Source organism: Trichosurus vulpecula, chromosome 3 (assembly GCF_011100635.1).
Source record: "Trichosurus vulpecula isolate mTriVul1 chromosome 3, mTriVul1.pri, whole genome shotgun sequence".
Lineage (NCBI taxonomy): Eukaryota > Metazoa > Chordata > Mammalia > Diprotodontia > Phalangeridae > Trichosurus > Trichosurus vulpecula.
The window spans coordinates 124817239-124843625 of record NC_050575.1 but is presented as its reverse complement, the minus strand read 5'-3'; the positions used below and the strand labels follow the sequence as shown (position 1 = coordinate 124843625).

Below are 26387 nucleotides of genomic sequence, written 5' to 3'. Positions count from 1 at the left end.
GAACTGAAGTAAGCCTTCCTATAATCAGATATCAGTGGGTGTCATCTCAATGGAATAAACAGTGACTCCAGAACCCCAAACCTGGGTTCATAGATCCCCCTTGGGCAAGGTGCACTTAACCTAGCTGGGTCTCAGTTTCCTCATCTGCAAAAATGAAGAGGTTGGATCAGATGGCCTGAGTTCACTTGGACCTTGATCCTCTAAGACCTCTGGACCATGATCCTCTAAGCCTAGATACTAAACTGGGCTCCTCTGGCATGAATCTGGCTGGCCTAGGCAAAAATGGGCAGGACAATCAGCTGGATACCGAAGAGTAAATAACCTCCTCTTCCCTGCCCTCTCCAGTTATACCTACAAGTGGCCACCTGTGGCATTGTGAAGACACTTCATTTTCCCTGAGCCATCTGTAGAATGAGGAAGCTGGAATAGACTATTGCTAAGATTCCTTCCTGCTCCAAAGCCTCTGACATTTCGACATTCCAAGTCAGTGGCACAGCCAAGACTCAAACCTGTATCTCCTGATTCTTTATCCAATGTTCTCGCCATTGCAACATGGCCCCTCTGCTACCCTCCTCACTTTATTCATGAAGAAATAAGGGTTAGGGAGGGGAAGTCGTCACAGAGTTACAGGTAGAGCCAGGATTACAACCCAGGCCTCTGGCTAGCTAGCCTGCTCATTGCTCCTCCCACCAGCCCACCCTTTTCTCCCTGAATGTTGTGTTCTTTTACAACGGTAAGAAGATTTACAGCCTAGAATCCTATAATCACAGAGCTGGAAGGAACCCCAGAGGCCAGATGGATTCATTAAAGTGATAACTCTGTCTCAGGCATGGGTCCTTAGGCCACTCCCAGCTGAAGTTGGGAAGTCACATGGCTACTCAGAAAGATCCGGAACTCTTAAGTTCATATCACACATATTCCTCCATTGTCCTCACGGCAAGTCATTACTCCCTCTCTCTGAGCCTCAATGTACTTATCTGTAAAATGGGCATTATTTGTCATCTGAAGTATCTACTTCGGGATCAAATGAGATGGTATACATAAAGCCTTCTATAAATCTTGATGTGCCATAAAATGTATGTTAGTGTGTTATTTTCCTTATTATATAGATGAAGAAATCAAGGTCTGGAAAGACTAAATAATTTGTTTTATATACAATTCAGTGGCTGAGCTGGGATTTGATTCCAGACCCAAGGTTCTTCCCACTACATCACACTGTTATCTGATCCTCAATAAAAATGTTTCCCAGACTTGTCCCTATCCTAATCTCACCATGAGAACATATTCTTGGGTCTCATATGCCCTCCAGAGAGCCAAGTCTAGGCACAAACACGAGAATGAGGGACCAGGACCTAAGAGAAGAATGGGTCAGTCGCAGGAGAAGACTGACTACATCTATATGTGGTTTTACAATTTACAAAGTCCTTTAACATATTACTCCTATAGGATCCTGTGGGTTAAGATTTAGAAGAGCACAGGATGATGGCCAGAGTTAGAGTACTTAGACATCACTATTAGATTACATTATACCTTGGAGATTACTATTTATTTCACCCTCTTCCATTTTTATAGGAAAGGAAACTGAGGTACAGAGGGGGTTGAGTGACATAGGAGATTAGTGGCAAAGCTGAGATTTGTATCTAGACCCCCTGACTCCAAATCCAGTGTTCTTCTATACCCTGGGAATCTAGGGAAAGGAAGGAGGACCATAGGATTCAGAGGTGAAAAAACTCAGGGGGATCCTACCTACTGATACTGTCCAACTGGACTCTGGACTAGATAGGCCTGTGCCCAGTGCACCAAAGTTCCTATCACCTACACTCCAGTCAGATTGTACTATTAACCTGTAACCTGATTTCATCCTGTTCTCCTGGGCCACTGTATATTTATTTCTAGGCATTTCCTATACCTAGAAAATACTCCTTTCTGTTCCACTGAAATTCTTCTCTTCTTCCAAGGCTATGTTCAAGTACCACTTCCTTCATGAAGCCTTCCTTGATTCCTCACCTTGAAAAAAAAAATCTCTCTTTGCCCCATCATAATTTACCTTATATTTATGTGAGTATAAGTTGTCCTTCCCCTCTTGACTCCTCCAAGATGACTATGAGTTCCTTGAGGGTAGGGGCTGAATTGTTTTTCATACTTATGTCTTTTTCATGAGTGTTCCAACATTAAGCACAGGGCTACCCACACAGTAGGTACTCAAAATATATTTGTATTTAACTGAATTCCAGCAGGGTCAGTTCACCCAGCCCCAACTGATGACAAGACAGATCCCTTGTTCTTATTCCTTGGAAGGGAAAGCTTAGCTCCCCCAAGGAAATACAGCAATTGGCTGGGGAATCGGTCCTTTGACCAACAGTGATCTCTATGGTTTTAAGCATGCACTGTATTCCTTTTTACAATTTTCTAACAAGTAATCTATTGTTTTGACTCCAGGAAGGGACTAGCCCTTACAGACAGCATTCTCACCACCCTACCATTTAGTTTTTAAGCTCAGTGTCTTTTTCTATAAGAGCACATATATAGGCACAATCGAATTTCCAACAATTTGTACACAGTGGCACTAAACCACAGAGAATCCAAAACCCAGTCTATTTGGCTTTATAATGCAACATATGACTTTTCTCTAATTTTATTTTACTCAGGCCAGTCTTATTGAAATGAATTTACCTTCCCTGAGCTCCCTGACAGTGGATGGTCACCTTGAGGGAGAGGGTTTAACACTGACTTACAGAACAGCTAGGAATTCTATTTTCTCTGAGAGAGAAGAGACTTGTAACTATTCCTACCTCCCACTCATGGCATGAACTCCAACTGTTAATGTTGCTGATGGAGCCATCCAGTGTCTGTTTCAGTACCTCCAGGGACAGAGAACTTACTACCTTATAAGACAGCCTAGTTCCACCGTTGGACAGTAACTACTGTTAAGATAGACGTTCTTAAACCGAGCCAAAACTCTTCCTCCACCTAACTGCCCTCCATCTGCCATGGTCCTAGTTACACCTTTTACAGACACAAAGACCAAGTCCAATAATCCCAGTTTCCTGGGACAACCCTGAAAATAGATACCACGTCTCCCCATGCCCCCTGAGTCATCTATTCTCCAGACTGAACGGTCTCAGTCCCCTTACATATGGCATGGTTTTGAATCACCACACTTGTCTTCCTCCTCTGGATCTACTCCAGCTTGTCAACATCCTTCTTAAAAGCAATGCCTACAACTAAACACACCACTTCAGCTGGGGTCTGACCAGGGCAGACGACAGAAAGACTGTCCCTTCCCTTCTCTGGGACAACGTGCTCTCATTACTGCTGCTTGAGACTGAATTAGCTGTGATAATAGCTGCGTCACACTGTTGACTCATATCAAACGTTCAGTCCACAAAGGAGTCTTTATGGCCATGCATACATGTATATCGTTGTTGTTAGTCAGTTGTATCTGACTCTCCGTGAGCCTGTGGACCATACTGTCCATGGGGTTTTCTTGGCAAAGATACTAGAGTGGTTTGCCAATTCCTTCTCCAGTGGATTAAAGCAAACAGAGGTTAAATGGCTTGCCCAAGGTCACACAGCTAATGTCTGTGTCTGAATTTGAACTCAGATCTTCCTGACTCCAGGCCTAGCACTCTATCTACCCTGTATATTATAGTAGAATGTAAACTTAAAATGTTCAAAGACAGCTAAGAGCAGAGAATGTTAGCACGCAGAATGTTAGACCACAAAGGGCCCTTAGAACACAAGACAGTCCAAACACAAGACACACAATGTCAGAGCTGGAAGGAACCTTAAAGAGCATTTGGTCCAATTTCCTCATTTTTAATTCAATTCAATAAACATTTATGAAGCGCCTGTTCGGAGGAAACTGAAGCCTGAGGATGTCTAGTGGCTTCTCAGGATTCCACTGCAATAATTGACACATGATTCTAAATACGTATTTCAGCCAAAGCCTGAATTCTGAATAACCTTGAAAGAACATGAACAATAATCAAGGCTGATCACATACATTTAATATATACCATGAGTGTCCTGTTCCACTTGTCTACTCTAATCATGTGACATTCCTTAGAGGATTTTGAGTTACCCCCTTTCTCAGATCCCACCCAACAAAGGCTGAAATAAGGGATACAGGTTGAGTGCTAGGAAGCCCGGGGTCCGCTCTGCCAATAATCTGCTGGGTGATGTGAAACAAGTCATCTTACTGGATCCTGCATCTTGGCTTCCCCAAGCTGTAGAATGCTGTAATAATAAATTTACTATCCTGGAGGGTACTCTAGACTTTGGGGCAGCAAACATGGCTATGGGGAGATGGTTGGGCATTCTTCTCCTCTGTCTGTGAGCATCTTGGGGGCACCCAGGGAACAGGTCCTCATCATCCCTGCACACAGTATTTACAGGCAGAGACTCAGCTGAAATCAGACACCCACTCATTTCCATCCATTCATGTACAGGCACAGAGTGTTACACCTGGATTTTAAGATTCAGGGAGGGAAGGAGACAATCTGGACAAAGTTCAACAACTGCCCCTAAAGACACACATCAAAACCACTAGGACCTTTTGATACCACCTGAATCAAGTCTCCCTTGAGTGTCACCAGGGAGAACCTTTCCTCTAGTCTGGGGAAACAGACAGGTCCAATAGAATTGGACCCTTGAATCACATGCCCTGAAAACATCTACATTGCTTGAAAATATAATTTACTTCAAAAACAGACAAGACTGGGAAGAATTTATCAAGAAAAATACACAAAAAGGGGACCCTATAATAAAGGAATGTTGGTTGGATAAGCCAGTCTCCACAGTCATTGGGCACTTACCTTGTTTTCAGCCTTTTATCACTAATAATGCTGCTATGAACTTCATATTTGTTTTGTATAAACAGGGCTGATTCTGCCAATCCCTTCCTGTTTCCAGTGCCAGAGATGTGAGGAAAGGTATGGTGTAGTAAAAAAAAAAAAAAAAAAAAAAAAAGGAATGGAATAAAAGTCAGGAGAGCAGAGTTCTAGCTTCAGGTCTGCTCCTAATTTGCTCTGTAATTGTGGGCAAGTCAATTCCTTTCTTCCAGCCTCAGTTTTCTCATCTGTATAACTGGAATAATATCTTTCCCTATCTATTTCACAGTGGTAAAATTTATGAGGCTCAAATGAACCAAATGTGATTGAAAGTTATTGGAAAAAGTATCACATGCTTCATCAATGGAAGAGAGCTGTTATTAACCAGTTGTTGATGTTAGAGTCTTGGAGGAAAGGAGTGTAATTCAGTATGGGAGGAATGGAGAGTAAGGGAAGGGGAGAATGACAGCACCATGCCAGGCATATAATGGGCAGACAAGGTAGGGGTGTGTGTGGGGAGAGGGCCCCCACATATGAAAAAGGATATGCAGTTTGATCACATGCCAGCTGTGCTCTCCAACACCTGATGATATATTACCTCCTGCCTCAGCCACCCTGAGACCTGCTTCCCAAGCAAGCTCTCACAAACAAATCCAAGACTTCTCAGATGGGCAGAGAGAATCTGGATCTGCCCCAACAGACTCCACTTCTGGCTGAAGTCCAAGCTCTGCTACTTCTTAGCTGCGTCCCCATGCACAGATTGCTTCCCATCACTGAGCCTCAGTTTCCTCATCTCTCAAATAAAAGCAATTATAATGATAAAACCCTGTGTTTTAAAATTTCCTTTCAGTCAATCAATCTCACTGTGCAACTTTAGGTGCGTCACTTCCCTGGGCCTTAGTTTTTCTCATCTGTAAAATGAAGGCGATGGACAAAGTGATCTCTAAGGTTTCTTTCAGCTCTGACACTCAGGACTTCTGTTCTCAGCCTTAATGGTCAGCAATTCTAATTCAAGCCAGATTACTTCGTACTTCTGTGGGGTAGCCTTGCTTGTGAGCAAAAGCGGACAAGTCTGGGGGGTGGGGCACACACTACTTAAGACTTTCCTTCCTTGTAGCTTCTCCCCATCTCCAGTCTCCTTATTTTTTTTTAAATATGTGGTCAAGCTCAAGCATGGTGGAAAGGAAAGGGCCCCAGATCTATCTCACAGAGCTGTTATGAACAAAGCATTTTATAAACCTTAAAGTGCTCTAAAAATGGGAGCTGTTATTATTCCTAATGTCTCCCCTCTTGCCTAGCCTCCCCGCTGCCACACACACTGCTCCATCTGGCCTGGTCTTTCCATGCTCCAGCCTCTTCCCCTCAGGGGGGCTGCTGCCTTCATTCAGGAAGCCAATAGTTCCCACAGAGGCTTCTCCCTCTTAGATTCTCTAAGTGGTGAGGAAGAAGGACAAAGCCCAGATCTACTCAAGGCTACTGGGCCTGGGGAGCCACAAAGGATGCATCTCATCTGCACTCACAGCTCACTTACAGAAGAGAGAAAATGGATAGAATGGTGAGGGGAATGGGGGATACAAGGAGAGGCTAGCCACTGTGCTGCCTGCCTCAGGCAAAGGCGGCCCTTCTGACTTCTTTGGCAGCAAGTGCAGGGGACGGACAGAGCACTAACTCTTAGGACAGAGGCCTTGGGTTTGAATCCTGTCTCAGCTCTTGTGACTTAACATAAGCCATGGCCAAGGCATTTCCCTTCTCTACAAAAGGAGGAGCTAGACTAGATCTTCAAGGCAATTTCAAATTCTACTATTAGGGATCTCCAACATCCTCTAAGTGGCCTTGGGACTCTGATGATGAGCAGATTGAGGTGTCACCCTGTGGACACTGGGGGTGGAGAGGAGAACCAGGAAAACTCAGATGGTGGTGGAGAGGGAGGGTGGGTTCCCAAACAGTCCTCTTCCCTTCAAAGCCACAGCCCATGGGAACAGAGGGAATGGATAAAAATAGCTATGAGCTATGCTTTGTGAATCCCAAACAGACTCATCTCCCCTAACCCCACCATCCTCCTGGCCTGAGAGAAGGGAATGGGTAGTGGAAGCAGCTTGGGAAAGGGCCAGAGGGCACAGCCAAGCCCTCTAACGATGGTCTGTCCCCTTCCCAACCCCAAAACCACTAGGGATAGAGGAATGCTGCCTGTCCCTCTGGGGACAAGCAAGGAATGGGGGTGGAATGTTCAGGCTGATATTTTCCTTAAAAGGACAAGAACGCTTGGTGGGCTCTGAAATGATCATCCCGGAAGACTTACTTTACCTCTCTAGGGCTCAGCTTCCTCATCTGTAAAAAGATAGAACTAGAGGAGATGATCTTTAATGGGCCATTGATATTCTATGTTCTAACGTGCCTTCTAGCCGTAATGTTCCCTGTTCTAGCATTCTAAATTCTACTGTAAAGAAGCAATATTGTGTATTGGAGAGAATGGCTAGGCTTGGCGTCCAAAGACCTAAGGTGAAATCCCAGCTCCCAAATTTAATGTGACAATGTGCATAATACTTTATCTTTCTGAGCGTCGGTTTCCACATCTATAAAATGGGAATAACAGCACTTGCATTAACTTCCTCAATGAACTATTTTGAAAAGAAAACACTTTCCAAAATTGAAAATGCCATAGAAATGTAAGCTGATGTGTGAGTAATCCTCAGGAGATGGATTCTTAATGCATTTATCCCTGACACTCTTAAGATTCAAACAGCAAGGATGGCAAGAGCAGAGACTTGGGTTTCAGACCCAACTCTACCACTAACTTACCCTGCAACCTTGGGCCAATCGCTCTCCCTCTCTGGGCCTCTATATTCTCCTTCGTATAACTGAGGTAAATAAACCTGGCCTACCTTCTTCACAATATGAAGCTTAAATGAGATAAATATATTTGAAAGCAATTTGGAAAAATTTTATACTTTTTCCAAAATAGAAAACAGTGTAACTATGAATTAATTCTTGGTGTGAAGGGAGCCTTTGAAGAAAGAGGAGGGGATGGAGAAGGGTGTTGCAAGGATAGATGCTAGCTGGTTTGAGGGCTCCTGGCATATAAGACATACCCTATAACCTTGGTTAGCAAAACTAGCCAGAGGCAATACAGGGTACAGAGAAGAGCTCTGGACTTCAAGTCAGTAGACTCTGGGTCATTTACTAACTAGTTCAGTGACCTTGGGCAAGTCATTCAACTCAACAGACTTTGGTTTCCCCATTGGTAAAACAGGGGTGCTAATATCTGCACTACCTACCTCACAGGGCTGCTGTGAGGAGCAAATGAGTTAATGGATGGTTAAGTACTTTGCAGACTTTAGGAAAGCACTCTATAAATTCATTCACTCATTCAGCCATTCATTCATCATCCCTCACCAAGTATTTCATCATCTAGCTGTATTTCACAACTAGAATGGGCTTTTCAAAAAACATTCAGGGCCACATTTACTTTCCTACATCTACTTTCCTTTCACATTCTGGAGAGAAAATATACATAGCAAAAAACTTTCCATCTCATCCCCCAAGTCATCCTGCAGTCTGAATAATTTCAAGTTTTTAATCAATAGCTGTCAGACTTGTCAAATTACTTTAGGGACCGCAAAGCAATTTTTAAACATTCATAAACCTCGGTAGAACCAGTTAAGTGCCCTGAATTTTAAGAGGAAGAGGCACCCAAAAACACTGATCAAACAGGATTGTATTCCAGCAAATTAGAAATTAGCTTTTCATGAATCCCCTCCCCAATACTTATCTGGCAGTGAATTCCCAGGCAGTAGAAAATATTCAGCCAGGGAGAAGGGGAGGTGATAGTGTTGGGAAGGGAAGAAAAGTATATCCTACTGTAGGGGTGGGAAGTAGGGGCTCAGTTGGATTTGGAAAGGGATCAGCTGTAAGCCTTGAATGTGGCATTTTATCTTCATCCCTAACCCTAAGCATAATGCCTTTCACACAGTAGGAACTTAACAAATATTAGCCCAACTTTATAAATTAGGCGTGACCTCACCTGTCCATCTCTGCTATATTATCCCTAATTAGTCCAAGCATCCTTTCTTCTTGGCCACCATCCCTCTACCACTGACAAAGACAATCGCAATTTCCTTCTAACATCTTCTTTGGTCTCATGCTACCTGCCGCTCCCTCACCCCTCAAATCTTCCTTCAGCCTGCTGCCAGAATAATCTTTCTTTTCCATAGATTTGGTCACCTCTCTTGAAAATTCAAACGTCTTTGTTTGACATTCAATGTCCTCTGCTATCTGGTGTCACCCTACTTTTGTAGCCTGGTCTCCCATTACTCACTTCCATGCACTTTAGCCTCTGGTCAAACTCATCTATTTTTTTATTCTCCAAATGTACTGTACACCTTTCAACCTTTGCTCTGACTATTCTCTAGGCTGGGATGGATGCCCTCGAATTCTCTCATCTGTAAAATGGGAGATTTGGGCTCTATGATGTTTAAGGTCCCTTTCTAGCTCTAAATCCCATGATCCCTCCCCATCTTTGCCTACCGAATTCCTACTCATCTTTTAAAGTTCAACTTAAATGCCAACTTGATATCTTCTCTCTTAACCCTTCAGACAGTAATGACTTTTCCCTTAAGACTTCACAAGGTGGTTTCATTTTGTAAGGCTCTAGCATACTTACTTAACTATCTGTGTCTTAGTCTTTGTTTAGACTATGAGTTTCTTGAAGGCAGGAACAATCTCTTACTTATACTTTGTATTTCTCCCACTAGTAAACACAGTGCTCTGTAAATTACAGATGCTTAATGAGTGTTCACTATTTTGGGCAATCTAAAAGTCTGTTTTCTTTCTGGATAAATCCATTCTGGTCCTCTTACCTCTGTTTTTCTCTTTATATTCATGTTTATATGCTTATTCTCTCTCTCTCTCTCTCTCTGTCTGTCTCTCTCTCTCTCTCTCTCTCTCTCTCTCTCTTATTCCGTTAGATTTATCAACCACTCCCAACTCCAGTCTGGGTTACCGGATCCAATTCACCACTCCCTTCTCCTTTCAAGGATTCCCAGTGCACATTAAAGGCTATCACTATCTGATAAAATTCTCTACCCCAATTTTTAGACTGCTACTTGAAATTCCCACATTTATACTTTACCACAAAAATCTGCAGGTCTCCCTCCATTAACAATCACTTTTTAGATGATCAGTTTGTCAGCTACATGGAGGATGCACTGAAAGGCGTGAGACCATATATCATTTAGGAGGCTGTTGCAAAGGACAGAAGCCTGAATAAGTCAGCCTTGATAGTCCTTCCAGTGGAGAGAAGGGAATGGATACGAGAAGTGTTGTAAAGATAAAATCCCTAAGACATGACAACTGACTGACTATGGGGGGGGGGGGGGCGGCATGTAATAAAGAAGAGTAAACAATAAAGGATAACCTTAAGGTTGGGAACTTGAGCGACCAGAAGAATGGCTGGTGTCTTTGACAGAAATGTAGAAGTTCGGAGGAAAGGTGCACTTAGGGAAAATGATCATGAGTTCCATTTTGGATGTAATGAAATGCCTACAGGATAACCAGGTGAAGATCTCCAGCCAGCAGTGGGTGATGCAAGATTAGAGCTAAGGGGAGAGATCAAGGTTAGAATCATAGAATAGAATTTTAAAACTTATATGGGGTCCTTGGAACTGTGTAACCTTGGGCAAGTCAATCAATGCCTCTGTTCTCCATTTCCTCATCTGTAAAATGAGGTTGGATTGGATAGCTTTTATGAACATACAAAGTACAGAGTCCTCTAGTCTAACAGCCATCATTTTACACAGGAAGAAAGTGACTTATTCCAGGTCACAAAACCTTTATTATCAAGTTAATCTCCATCTTATTATACTTATTCACTGATATAGATGGAGACAGCTATAACTCTCCCTGGAACTGCCACATTATAAGCTCTAAGAGAAATGTTATAAAAGAAAGTGAAGGAATATTGGGTTCTTAGGGATATATCTTTCCCTATGTGACTCCAAATCATAGGGAAGCTGATCTTCCTTTTCCAAATCACAACAAACAAATGATCCATGTGTAGCAGGCAAACATCTGTGGGGGAAAGAGCAGGGAAAATAATTTAAAACACTATTCATAGGGAGAGAAACTTAAGGGAAACCAGATCAGTGATCCAACAATAAGAAGAGGTTGGTATAATGTGGTCTCAATGCTTGGTTTCTACTCCTTTTTTGCTGTTTTCTATTCTCTTTAAGATCTAGTTCTTAAGGTATGGTAGGATACAAGGAAGAATGTCCAGGCTTGGTGGGGCTCTTTGTTTGAAGGTTGCATTTGGCTCCTTGGCCAGGCGACCTTTAGAGCTCCTGACAAGGAGCTTCTCAACTGTTTCTCCCAGGCTTCAGGAGGGAAAGCCAAAGGGACTGTCTTCCAAGGTGGCTTATATCCACTAAGAGATTGGGGTGGTGGTCCAATAGAGGAGAGTGGCATTACGGAGATTAAAAGATGACTTTGCAACAATGTGAACTATCCAACTGGCTTCCTATCGTTGGAAGTCTTCAAGCTAAAACTGAATCACATGTCAGGGATGTTACATAGGGTATCACTGCTCAAATTAGGGGTTTAAATAAATGACTTCTAAGTTCATCCTTGGGTTTAAAGGAATAGTGGATTTAGAGTCAGAGGACCTGAGTCTGGGGCCCCAGGTGGGGAAACAAACCTAAGTCTGTGGTGGTGGACAGAACTCTGGACTAAGAATCAGGTGAGAACTGAGGTCAAATCCTAGCTCTGCCTCTTAGCTGAGTGACCATGGGCAAGTCTCATCATTTTCCTTGACCTTAGTTTCCTCACACATAAAATGGAAATGCATCAGTTACATAAAGAGACCTTTAGAGATAACATCGTCCAACCACTTATTTCATAGGCAAGGAAACAGAGGTACGGCGAGGTTGTAACCTGCCCAAAGCTTAGTAGGTCAAGATTTGAGGCCTCCTTCCACTACCTCCCTTCCAGGGCTATAGTGAAAAATCAAATGACATAATCAATGTAAATGCATTTTGTATAAAGCACTACAGAAATGGGAATTACTCATTATTATTGTTATTATTATTAAGTAATGTTGACTTTCCAGTTACCCTGGAAGCTGTTGGTTATACAGTTATTAAATGCTGGAGCTAGCTTTTTCCAGTACAGTGTGGGGTCTCCCAAATGTTTCTTTTAAATCAGGTATTCATTCTTTAATTGGGAGCATTTAGAACAGGGAAAAGTTAGAAGACCTTGCAAACATCTGCATCGACACACAGCTGGGATAGAACAACCAAGCACCTCAAACTGGCTCACCCTCTATCTCAGGGATAGGCTATTTCCTCTAACAAAGATTCAACAATATCACAGTGACCTAGTTTTTGACAGTTGTTTCAAATACTTAAGCTGAGGCTCACAGAGCTGGAGAAACCGCCTTCCCAGAGCCCCCAGTCTGCCAGCATCTGTCCACATCACTTCCTCAACCCCTTCCAGCCAGGAGTTCTGGGGGCAGACAAGAAGGGGGGTGGAGGTGGAGATTGGGATTTGGGGGAGTGAAGGCTGAGGAAGAGGTTGAGGGGAAAGGAGGGAGGAGGGACAGACAATTAGTCTATGTCTAGCTGGAAATCTGCCTTCTTTTTGCCTTGGGGGCAGCTCTGTCTGTGGGCTTGGCTGGAGACAAATGTTAGCCTGCGTGGTAGAAGTCCTGGCCTAAGTCCTTGACCTGCGTTCAAAAGCAAATTCACTGTGGGATCTCAGGTAAGTCACTCACCTCTCTGGGTCTATAAAATGTGAGGGTGAATATAAAATGTGAAGGTGAATATAAAATGAGACTCAATCTCTAAATTCTTTTCCAATTCTAATGTTCCAGGTTTTAGCATTCTATGAACTCAAGTCTTAAAATTCTACATTCTAAGGTCCTTCCAGTGCTAATAATCTGTTCTAAGACCCCTTCTAGTTCTAATACTCTATGACTTTTCCCCCCGGAAAAAAAAAAAAAACATTTAACAAGATACTGGTTTTTTACTCAGTGAATAATGAGGTAGCCAAGACTTTCAGAACCAGACACTTAGAGCTGAATCTTTAGAGATCATCCAGTCCCTTAGAGTAAGTATCCCTCATACATCTGGGTGGTGTTTTTTTCTCTTAAAAAAATTCCACACACCCCCTTTCAGTTAGCCTATTTCTAATGATTTCCATATTTTGGGCTGGGTCACTGCTACTATCATTATTTCTTCCTCACTATGAAGGTCTAGGAAACACAATGTCCAAGCCTAGTCCCTTTGACTAGAAATTAGTGGGTAGAACACCTGGCCCTCAGTACTTAAGTCAGGGCTAGAGAAACCAAGAATTCTAAACCTTTCTTTATAAAGGGAATGGGGAAGGGCCAGAGGTAGTGCTGATTTTACAGTGACAACCCTGCCACTAACTTAGTATATGACTTTAGACAAATCACTGGCTCTCCCTGTGACTCAGTTTCCCCATCTGTAAAATGAGAAAGTTGCACTACATGATCTTTTCCAGCTCAAATATTCTTAGTGGATGGTCCCAACATTCTATGTTCTAGGGTTTATTTCTAGCTTTGACAGGCTATGATTCTCTTTTCAAAGGCCAAGGAGGCACAGGTGGAATAGTTATGCCCTGGGGCAATGACCAAGTTGTCTTCCACCATAAATGCCAACTCTTGGAGACCCTGGAGTCAGGGACTGCATCCCTTCTCCATCTGGCTGCAAAACATCTGGCTGTGCCCAGCTCTTCAATTCTGTTGACAAAATCAGTGCAGAGCCTTAGATGATGCATTTCAGGTGCCAAATAAGGACAGGGTCCAGCTGAAGGTGGCACTCCACCAAGATAAGGGGTCAGCAAATCCACTGACAGTCCCCTTTTCTTGCATTCCCCTAACATAAACACACACAAGCCCGGTCTCTGGCCAGAGACAGCCTTTGCTACTCACCATCACCATCGCTACACTCTGGCTTCCTCTGGCCGGCCCCAGGAGCTGAAGAAACCCAGGCAAAACCATGAGCTAGCCAAGGAGGGGAAGGAAGGGAGTCATTCCCAAGCCCCCCGTCTGCTGCCTCTCTGTATGGTACAAGCTGCCATGGGCCGGCCAGGAGCAGCCCGCTGGCCCTTACTAAGCTTTCTCTCCCTCTGGTTCTCAGCAAACCATTCCAGCCCTGTCCACTGGGAACAATCATCGCTAGTTAAACAAAGGCTATATTCTAACTCTATGTAATGTGCTTTTAAAGGGACAGTGTCCCATTCTGGGCTGCTGGGGATTTAAAGGTACAGAGACCCTTTTCTAAGCAAAAGACTAGAGAAAAAATAAAACATGAAGACCAACACAGTAGGACCTGGAGCCTATGTTCTTCACTATAAGTCTTTAAAAATATGTTTTTAAAGATAATTAAAATCAAAATTTTTATGAGTTCTTCTGAAGGCCCAAAAATGAAACTTTAGAGTTTGAACTGGTGATGGGTATCTAAGAGGGATGGCAAAATAATTAACTTCAATTTGTAAGTTAGAGACATTCAGCCAAACCTCTCCCACTGGAGGCAGCCATACTCCCTTACACTTTTTCCATGGGGAAGGAGAGAAAAGGGGGAGGGGAAAGGGTCAGGGGTGTGTGTATAATGTGAGGAAGAGAGGTAGGGGGGTTCTGAAGGGGAAAAGAAGGAAGAGGATTAGATTAGAAGAAGGAAGCTGTGAGAGCTGAGACAAGAAGAAAGGAAAGAAAGATCAGGGAAAGGAAGAAAAGGAGAAAGAGAGGAAGAAGGGAAGTAAAGATTGTGAGAGGGAGCACCAGAAAAACATGCAAGGAAAGGCAGAGAAGCTTCAAGTGTGCATCATATATGGATTGTTTGAAACAGCTGTTTGTGTCTAGTCAATAATAGTCAATAAATATTTATTGAGCATCTACTACATGCTAGGCATTGTGCTAAGCCTGGGGATACAAGTATAAATAAAAACAAAGGTAAGTCCCTGGCCTCAAAGAGCTTCCAATCTAATGAGAGAAGACAACATAAAAGAAAACAGCAGAGGTGGGGAGAAGTGGATCCTCAAGAAGAGACTTAGGAAGGACCTGATAGCTAAGAGTATCGGGTGGCAATCAAAAAGAGGCATCACTGCTATCAGGAAGAAATTCCAAATAATTACAGTTAACCAGAAATGCAGTAGGCTGCCTCAGAAGTCTTTCTAGATGATTACTCACTGGGTATGTCAGAGGACAAATTCCTTTTGTGTAAGGGGTTGGATTCAATGGCCACTGAGGTCCCTTCCAACTCTCAAATTCTGTGATTCTGTGAACTAAGAAAAGGAGAGAGATCAGGGTAAAGGAAGAGTTATGAGAAGAAATGAAGCTGTAGAAGGTCCAGCTTGTATGGAATTATACAGCAAGTCTACTACAGGAGGGACCAGGCGTTTTCACTTCAAACCCAGCACTGTCCCATCTGGCCTGCACTCTAGCTGTTTCCTCACGGCCCATACTGGCCCCAAAGCCCCACAGGATGGCTACGTGCCAGCTCAATCACCTCAGTGACTCCCCAAGAAGTGAAAATGTCCATGGCTTTTCTCTAGACACAGTGACAACTGGTAGTTAATCTAGGTTATCACAGAAAAGTACTAGTCCTCAGAGGAGCCAGGCCAGGACCTCACAAATTTTGTGGGCCTTTTTTAAAAGCCAAAGACCACTGTTAAGGGTTTTTTCAGCTGACTGACAATGTACAGCTGATGACAACATCCAGTTAAGGGTGACAATCACCTTCAAACGCTGTATAAATATGCGGTTGAATTTTGTTTCCAAAAGTTTTTGAAAATGTTCTGGTCTGGTTTTGCATTTGTCAATGGTGTCCAAAGGCCATGAGAAAAACTAATAATGCCAAACTATTATTATAACTACTATTATCATCACCACCACCACCAGCTCTCATTTCTCTAATACTTTAAGGGTTACAAAACACTTTCCTAAAAACAACCTTTTTGGGACAGGTAGAACAGATTACTATATACCTGTTACTGATGAGAAAACTGAGCCATAGAAAGTCAGGCAGACTTATGCCCAAGGTCACACAGCTACTTAGTTTCAAAGGGTAGATTTGAACTCAGATCTCTTTTTTTTGGGGGGGGGGGGAAGGACAGGGCAATTAGGGTTAAGTGACTTGCCCAAGGTCACACAGCTAGTGTGTCCAGTATCTTAAGCTGTATTTGAACTCAGGTGCTCTTGCCTCCAAGGCTGGTGCTCTACTCACTGAGCCACCTAGCTGCCCCATGAAACCAGATCTCTTAACACCAAAATGCAGCTATTTTTCTACTATACAACCCCAGTAGTTAAGAGGATTATGAAAATATTTAAATTAAGAGTAATAACTAGGAAGTCTCCTGGATTCAGCCATCTCCTGGTGGCCTTCTAGGTCCTTGTGTGCAGCCTTTTGACTGAGTCTAAGTTTTCCAGAACAAAGGAGATTTGTTCTCTGAAGTTTGGATTCAGTCAAAGGGCTGAATCTGAGGACCTAGAGGGCACATGTGGCCTCTAAGCTACAAGTTCCCCACCCAGCCCTAATACGAGGTTTAGCAGCTTTCAAGGAGAGAATTAACCCCTTGAACTAATTAATCTGCAAGTCCAAACATCAAACAACTGATTGACTCAATTTCCCAGCCAGGGTCTTCTGGTGATCTGCTGATCACTCACAGTGGAAGGGTCTTGTAATAGGTTTTACCTATTGTCACCAACTCATAATTCAACTCACTTGAATTGAATTCAATAATGATGATGATGATGATAAACAGGGGAGAATCAGGAATTAGAACTCAGGTCCTTGGACTCTAAAGCTCTCCATCATAATAGAGGTGGGGCCAGAGGGCTCTCTAGTTGTCCAAACTCAGCTCATATGTAAAGCCCCCAGAAGTTGCTTTTATATACTTTGTAGATATTTTATCTTCATATTCTGATGAATTTGTTGTTTCCCCTCTACAGAATGTGCAAACTCCTTGAAGGCAAGAACTTTTTGTTTTGGTCTTTGTATCCCTAACACTACTAAGCACAGGGCTGAACAAATAGTAGGAGACTCTAAGAGGCAAGAACAGAAGGCAGAAGAAGATAGGGACTGAGATGGGATAAACCAATGTATGCTTTATTGCTGAACTTTGCACCCCCAACTGATCCATGTGTCCCATATGGTAAGAGTTCCTAGGGTAAAGGATATGGTGAATCTATCCCATCTAAGTAGGATGGTGGTCCAGGGAAAAGAAGAAAGGTCATTGTGTCCCAGACTTAGCAGCCTGAGGGAATGAGCTAGTCTGGCAGGAGCAGAAAAGTACTCCTCTCTCCCCCTCCCCTCGGGGAACAATAAGTGTCTCAGGATGCTCTTTTCTGGTACAGGAACCTATCTAATCAGTGCTTGCTCCGGCCAGTCTCAGTTTGGCTAGAACACAGGACACACGAAAGGGACTGATGTCAACTAAGTCTGGAAAGGTGAATGAGGAAGTCTGTGAGGAACCTTCAATGCCATGCACAGGAGTTTATATTTAATCCCAAAGGCAACAGTAGGAATAGGGAGCCACAGAAAGTTTTTATTATAAGGAGTGAAATGGTCAGCCCTCCCCTCATTTTCTCTCCAGATTCTAGATGCAGCTCAGGGACCAAGGCAATAGCCATTTTTAAGTGTCCAGGAGGAAAGGAAGAGAAGTCTTAAATACAAATACCAGTCAAGAGAAGGCTGGGAGTCCGATTTCTCTTATCTATAACTACAATTACAATCCTAAAATATCAGAGCCGGAAGGGAGAGGACCTTGGAGACCTTCTAGTCCAACTTTTACATTTTTATAGAGAAGGAAACTGGAGCCCAGAGATATGCCTTTTTCACCATCACACGGGGAGCAAGTGGTAGGTAGAGCTCACCGCTAAGTCCCTTGACTCTGACACTCATATGTCCTTGCCATCGTGCCACTCTGTATCTCAGGCAAGTCCCTCAACTCTCTTATCCCAATGTTGCTCTCCTCAGAAATTCCTTAGCTGCATAGGCCAGAATTCGGGGATTCACCTATCCTGGCAACTCTGAGGGTTATCAGCCTGGTAAAGGCTACAAGCCTAACTCCCAGCCTAGCCAGTTTCCCCTGTATATTGTGTTTACAACCCAGACAGGAAAGGGTTGTGACTGGGCCAGCTGAGTCAAAAGGAAGCAACAGGCTCTCCCCTCTGAGATGAATGAAGAAATGCTCCAATCTGAGAAAAGATCAGCCTCTTTAAAAATCAGAAATATGGGTGTAATTATTGGGGTGGGGGGGAATTGCATAGTAATAAGGGGAGTGCCTGTTTTTGAGAGTGGTCTATTTCATTTGCTCTCTTAATTTCTTCACTGGCAGCACATCTTTCCAATGTGCATATTCTACCAAATCTCTCTTCAACCCTTTGCAGTCTGGTTTCTGATCCCATCACTAACCTGAAACTGTTCTCTCAAAAGCCACCAGTGACCTATTAGTTGCTAGACTTGATGGCCTTTACTTGTTTCCATTCTCCTTGACCTCTACATAACTTTGAACAGTGTTAGACACTTCCCCCATCCCCACCCCAACCTCCTTGGTATTCTCTCCATCAGTTGGGTTCCGTGACATTGTTCCCTCCTGGTTCTCCTTATACCCGAGCATTCCTTTTTGGACTCCTTTGATGGCTCATCCTTTCTCCTCTTACTTCCTACATAAAGCTCTGACCTAGGCCTTCTTCTCTTTTTACATTCTCTCCCTAGGCCCTATGACCTGTTCCCTAGAGTTCTATGATAACCTCCATACAGATGACTCCCGTGGTTATGTATTCAAACCAAGTACTTCCCTGAGCTTCATTCTTCCCACTCCTAATGCCTGCTGAACATCTCCATCTGGATGGCCTCAGTACTTCTAATTCCTCATGTCCCAAACTGAACTTTACCCCTAGGCCTGCTCTGCCTTCTAACATCCCAATTTCTGTTTATGGTTCCATCATCCTCTTTGTCACTCACGTTCAAAACCCTTGTTTTTTCTCCTCTCTCAATTCCCTCCTCCTACCTGACTGTGTTCAGTCATTTTTTCAGTCATGTCCAACTCTCTGTGATCCACCTGGGATTTTCTGCGAGCCTAGTGTTCTATCCACCTATCTGCCTTCCCACTTAACTAGATGACCAATAACTCTTCCAGCCCTAAATCGATGATCCTATGAAGGACATAGAACAGTCTTGTAGACTTGGGTTCTAGTCTGTGACCCTGCCACTAACTTGGACGACCTTCAGCAAAATACTCTCCGTGGGCCTCAGTTTCCTTATCTGTTTAAAAAAGTGGGGGAGGGGAGACATAAAACTAAAGACTTTCTAAGAGATCTTCCAATCCTAACAGTCTATATTGTAAGCTCCCCTCCAGTTCTGACAGTTTAGATTTTGATGATCTGAATTTTTCTGTGGAGGCCTTCACTGTTACCATCCCTTTGCCACCCCTCCACCCCCAACTCTGGCTCTCTGTGAGCCCATCTTTTATCACACTTGTTCCTGAGCCCCACCTCCTACCAAGCAAAAACAGCCCTAACTACTTCCTGGCCCTGAGCTAATTTTTTCCTTTCCCAGCAGAAGGCCTCGATGAGTTAGATAAGGCTGTGGGTTAGGACTGACCAGGCCAGTGGCCCATACGCCTTTGGAGTGGGCATACAAAACTCCATGGACTTTTAGATACAGGGTGCCCATCATTCAGTGAGGGCCTGAGGATACAGGACAGTTCTATGCCATCTCAATTTAAGTCAAGTGGTGGCTCTGTCTTAAGAGACTTGATGCTGGCAGACCAGTGAATTTCTGGGTCCGATTTGAACCATTAGTGCTTGGAAAGGCGAGCACTAAAGGGGGAGCATGGAGGGAAAGACCACTTCTAGTGCTCTAGGGCTCTTGGCCCTGGAGATGATCTTTGCCCTTCCTGGGACCCATACTCAAGCCTCTATCAGAAACAACCACAGCTCAATCCAATAAGCACTGTCTATTGAAGTGGAAAGAAGCCAAGCACTAGATTTTGAGTCCAAGGACATAGGTTAGAGTCCTACTTCTGCCAATTATTATATGTTTTATCTTGGGCAAGTGACTTGGCAGCCACAAAAGTTACTCTACTCTTAAGCTGCATTGAGAAAGAGTTAGCGTTCAGAACATAGGAAGGTATGTTCTGTCCTGGTCAGACCACATTTGGAAAACTGTATTCAGTTCTGGGTGCCACATTTTAAGAAAAACATGAACAAATTACAGTGTGTCAAGAGGTGGGTGCCTGGAAATATGAGGATCAGCAGGAAGAAGGGGGAACCAGAGAAGAGAAGAGAAGACTCGGAGGATGGGGAGGGACATGATAATGTTTTCAAGTATGTCAAGTATGAAGAAGGAGGTTTAGACTCATTCTGCTTAGGCCCAGAAGGCAGAATTGGGAATAAGAGATGGAACCAGCAAAAAGGCATACCAAAGTTCAATACAACTTGCAATCAGAGCCATCTAAAAAGGAAAGGCATTGCCCCGGGAAGAAATGATTTTTCTGTCACTGAACATCTTCACAGGATTATAAATTTGAGCTAGGAGGGACCAAAGAAGCCATCATGTCTAATTTCCTAATTTTCCATATGAGGAAGCTGAGGCACAAAAAGGTTAAGTAACTTGTCCAGGGTCACATAGTTATTAAAGTGTCTAAAGGGAGTTTTGAAGGTCTTGACTCCAAATCTAGTACCATTTGGTGGCTGAGCACTTCTCAGGCATGTTGTAGATGGTAACACTGGTCCAAGTACATGACTGCAACTCTAGGATTTGATGTTAATGTGTGTGTGTGTGTGTGTGTGTGTGTGTGTGTGTGTGTGATCACAGACTGAGAAACAGAGAAAAGCAGAGGGACAGAGATTACTAGACAACTTCTGTGGTCTCTTCCTGCTTTGAATACCTTTGTCTTTTTTAATTTCTCTAGGCATGAGCAACCTTTCCTCCAAGGACCTCTAACCCTGTATCTCTGACAGAACCTAATACTAATCTCAGAAATTCAGAGAAATTTAGAAGATAAAGAAGACTAGGATGAGGAATATGAAGGGGTTGAAGTAGGGGCCCAAAATATTTGACAGTCCCAGTCTTTGGAGAAGACAGTGGTCCTGGGGGCAGGTTGGGATAGAGTGCATGGGAAAGTCTTTGGAAACAAATGCAATCCTATGCTTTCTCTAGTCATTAAAGAAAGATCAGGCTGTGATCTTTTGAGTAAACTCAGCTCTCTGGGAAGCTAATTTTTATGAGAGTTAGACTCAGTCACATAGAGACACGGGAATAGAAAAAGGAGAAAATACTGAGAGAAATGAAGAGATACACAGAGACAGGAAAAGACAAAAGCTGACAGCCAGAAACACCAAGGGAAAGAAACACCTGAGACGGTCAGACATAGACACACTCGCTGAAGAGAAGGGGCAGTCAAAGATCGAAGGAGAGGGAAATGGACAGAGAAATCAGAGAGAAAAGCCAAGCCTGGTTTCCCTGCTCCTCCCATCAGGAATGACAAGCCCAGGCAAGAAACCCAGTGAGCACTAACTCCTCTTTTCTTCCACCAGGGCTAACCCCCCCCCTGGGGCCCAGGACCTGTCCCTTCCCAAGAGGCTGACAGGGACAGCATGGATGGTGCCACAGTAACCTGAGAATGAAAAAACGGAGGGGAAGAATCCAGTGGCTAAGAGAAGCCTTTCTTACTGGCCTCCCAACCCCAAATAAGCACCCATTCGGTTAGTATCCTTTGAAAGACACTGAGATCTTAATAGTCAAAATGAAGATAATCTATTTATAGGTAGCTGGAAGGTACTTTTGAAATTATCCCAACCTCCTAATTTTAGAGATAGAGAAATTAAGGCCCTGAGAGGGAAATGCCTTACTCAAAATCACAAAGGGAGTAATTGGTGCTGCCAGTATTTGTACTCAGATCTTCTATAACCTTTAATCTAATCCTCCAGCTGTTGTCCCCTCCCCTCCTCTCAAATTACTTTGTATTTACTTTCTCTATATTTTGTATTTACCTCTAAGTTTACGTGATGTTTTCCATACAGACCGCAGGGACTAATTTTTATCATAACCTCAGTGACCGGTACAGTGAGTGGCATACAGTGAGAACTTCATAAATTCTCATCACGGTTAAGCCTAACTCCAAATCTTGTACTCTTTCTTTCCAGTGTACCCCCCTGACTCTTCATTGAATCGAGTGCTGATCTGACTGTAAGGCTTCCTGAAGGGAGTGGCACTTATATAACCAGAAAAATCTACCTGCATCAGGAAGAAGCAAAACCAAATCAACTATAGGACTTTGATGTTCTCAGTCCCAGAGGGAAAAAAATCCTGGCTCCAACCCACCCCCTCCCCACCCCGTGAACTTTTATTAGTATCTCAATCGATAACGTTTTAGGAGTAAACTTTCACTCCTGCAATACTAAACACAAGAGACAGGCTCAGATTATTAAATCTGTCACTGAGAGCTGGCAACTGGGAAAGTCAAAAAGAATACAAAAAAAAGAGGCCTCAGGTGTGGGATCCTGGGCGGACTAAGCACAATGACAACCAAAAGGAAAATTTATTCATTCTAAAACATAGCAAGCGCTTATTATGTGCTATCTGGAAAGGAGGGAGCAACAGGGATCGATAGGACATGGTTTAAGAATCATAGAAGGTCAGAGCTGAAGGAATATGGGAACACAAGAGTGCTAGAATACAGCATATAGAATGTTAGAGCTGGAAGGAACAATAGACCAATGGTAACAAAGTGTTGAAACATGGTATAGGAGGGCTGGAAAGGACCTAAGATAATATAATTCAGTTCCATCGTTTATATATGAAAAAACTGAAGCCAAATGAAGGGAAGTGACTTAGTCAAAGTCACTTCCCAACCAAAGGTGGTTAGTGGCAAAGCAAGACAAGAAAGAAGCCAGCACTTTTGAACTCTTAAACTGGATCCCCAAGTTCAAGGCTATCCCCCAACTATTTAATTTTTCACAATCTCCTTGCAGCTTCCCTCACTTACCCAACACTGCTACCTTGTTCTAGCTAGTCAGAGAATAATTCACGTGGTTGGGAGAGCAGCACTCAGTCCCAGCTAAGTGGGGAAAAAAAAAATCTTTGGGCACAAGATGCTACAACCAGCTGTCAAATCAATTTACTCTTGTGGACATTAATTACCACTTAGATCCCTGGAAATGAACCGTTTGAAGCTTCATGGTAATAGGAACAAATTAAAGTACAGGCAAGAAGTGACCCACTCCTTTCTTCCTCCCTCCTTCAGCTTTTTGCTAGCAGAAATCTCTCTGGAAGGTGCTCACAGATCAGATTATTAGAGCTAAAAGGGAGTTAAAAAACATGTGATCTAGACCTTTCATTTTCAAGTGACCAGAAAACTGAGGCCTGAACTGAGGAAAGGACTTATCCAAAAATCACATTAGGAGTCAAATGCCAAAGTCAAGGTTACAGTGTAGGTCCCCTAACACCTAATACTATTTCCCTATATCATGTTGCTTCCCTCCATGATCTCATGGGCTCCTGACAATAATCCTGTGAGTTGGTCAGAGGAGGTATCATTATTTTCAAAAATAATTTAATTATAAACAATTTTGACAAATGTGAAAAATCAAACAAAATGAGGTACAAAATCAGAAATGAAATAAAAAACTTCAATAGTTTAACATTTTGATAAAAGGAAAAACATAAACTTGAATTGTAACTGCTTATTTTACTCTTTTTCATCTATATATTCACAAAGTTTGTTGCTACTGTCAGGGCAAGATGTTAACTCAATTTTGCATGTGAAGAAAATTTAAAGTGATTTTATAGAAAATACTGAATCACAGAGCTGGAAGCTATTGAGTTTCAGAGTTAGACAAAAACTTGGAAAATCAGATCATCACAGGATCCTTGATTTAAATCTATAAGAGGACTATCAACATCCAATTCCTCCACTTTACGAAGAAGGAAATTGTGGCCAGAGTACCTGGGCTTTTTGACTTAGTTTGCCATACTACACTTGACACTCTTCTCACTAGACAATCCAAGGCAAGCCAATGGAACCATTTATAAGTCATGAAATGCTCTTGTTCTCACCTCTGCCCCCTTATCCCTCAGAGACTCGAAATATGCTTCAAAAAGTATATTACCCTTGGTTAGGTTCAGAACCAGCAGGTGGCACAGATTTTTCTCCTTTCTGCAAAACTTCATATGAGCGATATTTACATATTTGAAAAACAAAAATAAAACAAACAAAACTCTGCCACTACATAGCCATGAGAACATAAAAGATAACTAATTCACAACTGGAAATGAGTGGAAAATTACAAAAGCCCCCAACACAGGTAACATACTCAGGAGATCCTGAGAGGGAAAGAAAGAAAAATCAGTAGGAACAGATTGACTTTTCAAAAAACTATTTAGTGCCTGTGCCCTCTACACCTCCATGCCCTGCAAATTGACATAGTACTAACTCCTTTGGTACTTTAGAAGGAATCTACCACAAATAACCTTTCTCTCTCCTCTAAAGGGGTTCAGTGACTTAGTGAGGGGTATATTAATATGACTTACTAGGGGTTTTGAATTTCCTTCTGGTCTTAGATTCTATTATTCTCAGTTCACAAGTAATTTTAATGATCACCAATCCAACCTCTTCAACTTTCCAGATGATGATGATGATAGTTTTAACATTTGTAAAGCACTTTATCTATGATAATACCTTAATTCAATTGATCCTCACAAAAAGGAACTTGCTATTATTATCCCCATTTTACAGATAAGGAAACAAGCACTAAGAATTTAAGTGACTTGCCCAGGGTCACAAAGGTTGTCCGTGGCAGAATTTGAACTCAGGTCCAGAAGGGGCAAAGAAACTTGTTCAGGATTCTTCCTGCAATAAATTAATGGCATAACTTGAATTGGAACTCTCAGGTCTCCTGATTCACGGTCAAGGGCTCTTTCCTCACACTATACAAAACTCTGGAGAGCCCAAATTCCTTCTAACCTCTGGCCACATTTCCAGCCTGAGGGAGACTCAAAGAGCTAATTCTAGCCAGAACTAGCCTTGACCCTACTTTCAATGTTATCTCTATCACAAAGAAATAGCAGGATATAAAATCCTCCCACCCCCATATTTCTCCGGGCAGTTCTACAAGCTGAGTTTCCAATGCTGCCAGCATTCCTTCCCCCCTTTCTTTGCAGGTCAATTCTCTCTTTTTTTTGGGGGGGGGGGGATGCTTAGATATCTTGTAGCACAAGATCCTCAGGTTAGGATCAAAGAATGTTACGGTCAGAAGACACCATGGAACATTAGAATGTTGAAAGTGAACCTACCTATTGGAAAGGACCTTAAGACATGGATAGTCAAGGCATCTTAGCCAGATAAGGAAACTGAAGATCAGAGAGGTTAAATGACCAGTAATGGCAGAGCCTACACAGACGTCTCCTAACAGTCTTCCATCATCAGACTGTTCCGCCAAGTCAGCCTTGCTTTCCCTTTCTTCCATTTGACTTCAGCTACCCCTTTCCAACCCCCCCCCCCATCTTTTTCAAACCGCCCCCCCATGTGTGGCCTGAAGGGTTCTCTCCCCCTTTCCCCCCAGGGGGAGCTGGAACATCAGGCAGGTCCCCTAACTTGTCTCTACAAGGGTAGGAGTGGAGAGTGACATTCCAGAGCTGGTTTTCTATCTGTAATCACCACTTCCGCCTTCCATCCCTTCAGGGGCACAGAACCTGGGGAAACCTTTGGGTTCTGAGGAAGCAAATACCCCCTGGTTCCATCTGAATAGAGCATTTCTGGGGTCTAGGGAAATGGAATCGCTCCAGATGAAAGGCACGAGGATGGGCTGCGGTTGAAAGGAACCGAACAGAATGGTCGGGGAGTCCAAGAGAATGGAACAATTACAAATGAAACAGAACACACTTCCACACCCTGAGATGGAAGGGCTGGGGCAGGACGCGCAGCTTAAGTCCCTTACACCGCAACCTCCTGCCAATTGCCCAAACCCAGACTTATTTCGTTTGCAGCCGCCCTCCCACCCCATCGGAAACCGGTTCTTGCTAAGGGGACAGCCACAACTGCCCGGCCCCCGGCCAGCCGACCCAGACTCCCGCAGTCCAGTTTGATCTGATCCAATCTCCCCGCCGCGGGGCTCCGAGGACTCCTTGGAGACCTGGTCCAAACTTAGCGGAAATAAGGGGGGATTTTCTTTAGCCCAGCCGCAGTGAACCCGGGCGGTCTCCTCTTCCAGCCCCGCCCTGACCCTCCTTCCAGACCCCCGTGAGGCGGAGGGCTGGAGGGAGAAGACTGTGAGCGATTCCCCAACCCTGGCCACTCACCCGGCTCCCAGATCCAGGCCTCGGATAAAGGGCCGGACCAGCCAGCGACGCGCCCATGCCGAGGCCGGCACCCGGGCCCCCGCCACGCGCTCTGCTCTCTGCAGCCGTTCAGCTCCAAAGTCGGGCCAGCTGCCGGGGCTCAGGCCCTACCTGGGCTATGCGCGCTCCTGACGGGCTGCCCCAGAGGCCGGGCCGGCCTCCTCAACCACGGGAGCGCGCACGGGGGCGGGGCAGGGAG

General features: G+C 43.6%; 1 protein-coding gene across 5 annotated transcripts in view; it reads right to left on the bottom strand.

Annotated features, from left to right (window-relative positions):
* The window catches only part of LOC118841770 (DAB2 interacting protein), a 293167-nt gene that overhangs the window by 63047 nt on the left and 203733 nt on the right, over positions 1-26387 (bottom strand). The window contains exon 1 of one of the 5 annotated variants that reach the window (XM_036749383.1): positions 26150-26284. The exons of 3 other annotated variants lie outside the window; for them this stretch is intronic. The gene's annotated coding sequence lies outside the window, so the exon portion shown is untranslated. Of the gene's footprint in view, positions 1-13776; positions 14002-26149; positions 26285-26387 lie in introns of those variants that run through there. One more of the 5 variants, XM_036749384.1, reaches the window with a different exon arrangement.